Source organism: Neopelma chrysocephalum, unplaced genomic scaffold (assembly GCF_003984885.1).
Source record: "Neopelma chrysocephalum unplaced genomic scaffold, ASM398488v2 Primary Assembly neopelma1_23b, whole genome shotgun sequence".
NCBI classification, from domain to species: Eukaryota; Metazoa; Chordata; class Aves; order Passeriformes; family Pipridae; genus Neopelma; species Neopelma chrysocephalum.
In genome coordinates, this window is record NW_020897692.1 from 11,458,657 (window position 1) to 11,464,560 (window position 5,904).

At 39.4% G+C, this 5,904-nt stretch overlaps 1 long non-coding RNA gene across 1 annotated transcript; it reads left to right on the top strand.

Moving 5' to 3' along the window:
* The first annotated feature begins 520 nt into the window (after positions 1 to 520).
* LOC113972923 lies at positions 521 to 4,005 on the top strand. Its single transcript, XR_003536072.1, has 3 exons — positions 521 to 577; positions 1,939 to 2,093; positions 3,921 to 4,005. It is a non-coding gene; the product is annotated as an uncharacterized LOC113972923 (long non-coding RNA).
* Positions 4,006 to 5,904: the final 1,899 nt, after the last annotated feature.

Below are 5,904 nucleotides of genomic sequence, written 5' to 3' on the forward strand. Positions count from 1 at the left end.
TGGAGGAAGGCTGGAAACAAAACTCTAGGGTTAGGGATCTAGACTTTCAGAGAACAGATTTGGTTATTTAAGAAATTGCTGAGCAGAGTCCTCTGTGATGCAGCCATGCAGCAGAGTGCCCAACACAGCTGGATGACTCCTTCAAAGTGAACTCATTTGAGGGATAAGGAACAAGCCATCCTTTTGTGTGACAAAACTAGGAGTTTCAGCAAAAGACCAGCTTGACTGGAAGGGTGAATTTTGATGAACTAAAATACAAATGGTGAACATGTTTGAGGCAGAAACAAGAACAACAAAGGATGAATATGAAAGGATCATTAAGGTACTTAGGGACAAAATCAGGAAAGTCAAAGCCCAGATAAAGCTAAAAATAGCTTAATTAAATTGAATAAGAAGGACAAGTTGTAAAGGAAAGATTTGGGGCTGCTGGTGTATAAGAGAAAACATAGTGTGGGTTACATGGAAAAGGCTGAAGTACTCAGGGCCTTTTTTACCTTTCTCATCTCAGGCAAAACCTTCTCCCTGATCCCCACAAATACTGGAACAGTTTGGAAAGGAGCCAGAACAGTGTGAACAGGTTAGAGGCCACTTCATATGGACATGTTCATATTCCTGGGACTAACCTAAAGGTGCTGAAAAAGTTGGCTACTGTAATTGCCTTCCTGGCTGCTGTGATTGCAAGACTCCTGTGTGTTGTCTGTGAAAAATTGTGATGAATGGAAAAAGTGAACAGTACAGTCATGTTCAAGAATGGCAAAAAAGAGGATCTGAAACACTGTCAGCTGCTGGCTCACCTCAGTCTCTGCGAAGATCATGGTGCATGATCTTCTCCTGGAACCCATTTTTAAACTCAAACGGGACAAGGAGGTAATCAGAAACAGACATCCTGATTGCTTTCTGTAGTGAAATGACTGGTTATAAGAATGAGGAGAGAGAAATGGATATGCCTTTAGCAAGGTTTCTGATCCCAGATCTGTAATCTGGAAGCTGAGAATGTATGGGCTGGATGATCAGACCATTGGGTGAGTTGAAATGACTCTGTGTTCAAAGTATCCCAGAGCTGATAACGGAGCTGATGTTCCTCAGTGCTTTTATCAGTGACCTGTATAATAAAGCAGAAAGCACTGTTCAGCAAATTTGCAGGCATCACTAAGATAGGGAGGAGCTGTTGATACAGCAAAGGACACAATTTCTATCCAGACTAGCCTTAAGACACTTGAAAATTGTGCCAGCATGAATTTCAATAAGAAGAATAACTATCTGCACCTGGGAAACTGGGAACAGGTTGGGTGAGAAGCAGCCTTATTGCAGACCTTGAGAATACAGTGGAGGGCAAATAGAGTTACTGGCTTGAGTAGGTTGAAAAGGTTTCTGGAGGTTGACTTGTTGATCCTTCTGCCATTGGATGAGGTTACTCAGAGCCTTGTCCTGTTGTGTTTGAATATCTCCACACTATAACTTGATACAGTGCTTATCTACCTTCACGTTGGGAATTTTCCCTTATACTGAGTTGGAATTTGCTGTGTTCCAGCATGTGATTTTTACCTATTGTCCTTTCTGTGCCTCAGAAAAGAGTGGCTCTGTTCACTCTATAGTCTCTCAGTGTATTGCTGTAGATAGCAGTAATATATCCCACTGCCTTCTTTCTCTCTACTGACCAAACCCAACTCCCTCAGTTTCTTTTTGAACATCTTGTGCTTCAGCCTCCTGACTACCTTGGTGACTCTCATGATGGAGTGATCCCAGAGGCCAATATCTTTCTTCTACTGGAGTGAGCCCAAAGTGGGATACAGAACATGTGGTCTCACAAAGCTGGAAAGAAGGAATAGTCACTTCCTTTGACTGTTGGCTAAACTCTTTAAATACAGCCCAAAAGCTGGCTGTCTTCCTTTGCTGCATGTGCACACTACTGACTCATTGTCAGTTTCTTTTCCACAGGGACACCAGAGGCTTTTCTGAAAAACTGCTTGAATAGGAGCCAAAAGTGCACTGCTATTATGAGCAAGGAGAAGTGGATAATGGGCTACTGCACACCTTGGGAAGGTGTGGCCAAAAGATTGGAGGAATTTATTATAACCCTCCACATGGCTCTGGTGAGACTGCATCTGGAATGCTGAAACCTGTTTTAAGTCCCCTTTTCCAGTGGTTCTTGAGAATGATAAGAGTCTAAAGGAGGCCTTTTTCAATGGTCAGGGTTTTTGAACAGATGGCCTTTGCAGAGGGGTTGCAACAGCTGGACTCATTCAGCACGGAAAAAGGGAAGCTAAGGGATAGTCTGGCAGCAGCCTACAAATTTTTGAGTGGTAGTTGCAAAGGCTATGGAGCTTAAGTCTTTGCAGTAGTGGCAGATGATATGAGACAACAGCAGAGTTTCAGTTTGAGGGGTTGGACATTGGGAAAAACTTTCAGTGGGACAGTACAGAAGCAGAGGAATAGTTCACCCAGAGAGCTTGGGTAAACTTGGGGATTTTCAAGCCTTGGCTAGAAAAAGCTATGGCAGATCTGATCTAGAACTGGCAATTGTTCCTCTCTGAGTGGGATTTTGAGATCTGCAGAAATTAATTTCAGAAACATTTCTGTTTCTATAATCCAATGCTGTTAGGCAAGAAGCCCTCAGATGAATAAACTGTGCTGCTAACCAATCACCAATACTTTTCAATACTCAAGGTGGCACAGCTGGAATGAACAACCTTTTCCACTGATTAGCACCAAGAATAATGGAATCCTTTTTTTCTTTTTAATTTCAAATTGTCTTCAATCATTCACACGGTGATTTTGACCTTTCTGTTTAATCTCTGTAGTTCTCCTTAGCTAGAAACAAAACCACTTATATTAGGGTAGCTAAAAATAATACAGGATTAATGACTATTCTGCTCAAAGAAGGCTGAAAGTCTACTGTTACTATTTCTTCACTTATCTGTCGTCACATTTCACAGAGGTTAGTGTTCTAAAATGAAAGATGGTGAGGAGGGCATATTTGCTTGAAAGTTATAGTTAATAACAAGAAACTGATAGTAAGGACTATTGGTGTAGTGGCAACTACTATAAGGACTGAGATTCCTGGTGCTTTGATCTCTCTTCTAGTGGATGCTGAAGCAGTGGCAGGAAAACAAATTTCCCAATGAACCTCACTGGTAATTTAGACATGTGCAAAAACTGGCTGTGAAAGAATCTAGACATTTTAAACAATGCACTAAAATTTGTTAATTTATTCTTCATACAATTGCTAGTACAGATGAAAGTATCATTAGAGAAAGAAGCTTATATGTTAGTTTATATTAGCTTAGTAATGTTGTCATAATACTTGTATTAACGTGTGTTCAGGAGATTCATACTTGTTCACCTCAAATGTGATCAAGGGCATACTTCTTTGTGTGTCACATTTATATATGAATGCATTACCCTGGCATAAGTTAATTCGCAAGAAATGTATAAGTTGGAAAAAGAGGACTCTTTTTTTATATTCTGACAATCAGTACAAGTAGGGCAGAAGAGTTCATGCCTGGTATTCCTTATTTTGAATGAGCAGGAAGCATGACATGACCTGCATTGTCTATATGTGTCATCCAATAATGCAGATGATGGAGGGGAAGCTGGTGTTGTTGGCAGTGTTAAACAGCTTGCTCTCTGCAGTGAATAATGGGCATTGAACTTATGAATTGTGTTATTCCCGCAGAGGCAAAAATAAGGCCTGCTCAGAACTCTGACATAATAGCAGAATTTTAATTATTCTCATTATGAAAGTTTTATTAAATGGGTACTGATGCCTTTGAATTTTTAAGATTTTTAGCTTTTTGTAGATTTTAGTGTAGCTGGAGGTCTTCACTTAATGGTCTTCCCTTCAGACCATTACTTTCTCGCAGTTTGTGTGTCACATTCCTGAAGCTTCAGTTCAACCATCTTTTAACTGTCTTTTCAAGGCAATAGATATTCAGCAAGAACATTCCGTTGGGACCTGCACCTGGACTGGAATAGCAAGAGATATGGTAGACAAAACAAGATAGAAGGCTCAAGGTCCTTGGAGGGGCTCCAGTGGGGCAGTTCTGAGGGTGGTATCAGGGCATAAGGGGTCTCAGGATTGGATGTCCCCGTTAGATATAATTATTATTAAAAGACATAAAAGTGTAAGAATTCTGTATGTGGGGCGCGCATCTTTGTACTCCATGGCCAGGAGGCCTTCATTAAAAGAGCTGCTCTCTATCTTATCTAATATTGCCTGGAGAGTTTTTTTCTCTCCATTCTTCGGAATGGGAAATTTCACCCTGAGAGTAGTTCTTCTTCTGCTGGTGTATTTTGGAGAATTCCCCACAAACCGATTTCAATGAAGATTTTGGCAGGATACCAACAGCTGTTCCAAGCTGATCAAGTGGTTGGAATTTTTTGAAATATTATGGTCTATGATGTTTACTGGAGTCAGACAACAAGAGTTAGTTCTCTTGTTCTCAACAGTGAGTTAATTTTTAAATGCTTAAATAGCATTCAGTTCTAGACCAAAAGTAATGTCACATTGCAATAAAACAAGTATTCCTTTGCAAAGAGAAAGCTTAACTAAAATGCTGGAGGACTATGCTGCTGGGAATGCAGATATAAAGTTAAGCACTGATCTGTTTAGATTGGAATAATTCAAGGAATGGGAAATTTCAAAATTTTTGCAGTAGTCAATATTGTTGAAGAGGTGACCTGGCAAAGCACAAGGCCTGTGTGTCAATTGCCAGGAAACCATTACTTCTATACTATAAGTCATAACAATTTCTTTTTATACTCAAATCTCCAGGTCTTTACTTCAATACATCTCCAATAATAATACCAAATGTTAGGTTATGTATAACAGTGTATGAACCTCCAGTTCTACAAATACACATGAACTGCATATTCTGCTTGTGAAAAGTCCCAAATCAATGGAAATATTTTTGCATGTGAAATTAAGTATGCACATAAGTGGGAGATAAAGGCCTGAGCAGTGTGTTTGCTTTCTTTCATCTGTATTTATGTTAGAGCTCTGCCATGGGAAAACCATGAGATGTTTTTCAAGGAAATCTAGTTCAGAAAATAGTCCTGTTTCAAGGATTGAGATGAAGTCAAATACAGGCTCTTATAAGTCTCTTGGAAAAAATGTCTCTTACCTAGATGTTAAGAAAGAAAGAAGCTGTTTGGAGGGAGTTCAAACTGGGAAGTAGGCCATAATGGTCCTTTTAAACCATAACTACCTAGATAGATGTCTACAACATCCAAGGTATGCAGAAAATAATCCAGAAATATCTGATGACCTGAGTTCTGCAGAACATCTAATAAAGATGAACGGTGCAGAGCATAGAGTGTGACCTCTGTCTCAGTTAAGGAACTGTGACAAATACATTAGGGTTCTGATTGCAATTTTTAACCCAAGATCTGCAGACCCTCATTATTTGTGGTAAAACTCATTGTCCCTTTATGGAATAAGCAGTACTAGTGCAGTTATCAAAGTTCTCTTTTGTTTTATTTTGCAAGTTAGGAAGGTACCAATGAGAAGTTGCTTTTTAGGTAGACAGAGTATGTTCACTAGAGATTTTGAGAGGTGTTTTCAATAAATTTGAAGAATGTTTTGAAGTAGGTGAGAAAAAGAAACAACTGTATTTCTGCAACAGAACTTTATCCTTCTTATTCCTACATAGCTGGATATACCATGTTCCTCCTGTATTATAAAGCCCCATCTCCTAGCTTTCTGCTAACTCTCCCTGCTTTATAATTTCCTCTTCCATTGTTGTGTGTACAGCTTGATTTAAGCCCTTTGGAAATTTTTTGCACCGTACTTAATTGTCTCTTGTCAAATAACTCACAAAAGACCAGCTCAATTTTTAATTCCCAGATGGGAAAAACCTATATAGAGTCATAGAACAGTTTGGATTGGAAGAGACTGTAAGGAAT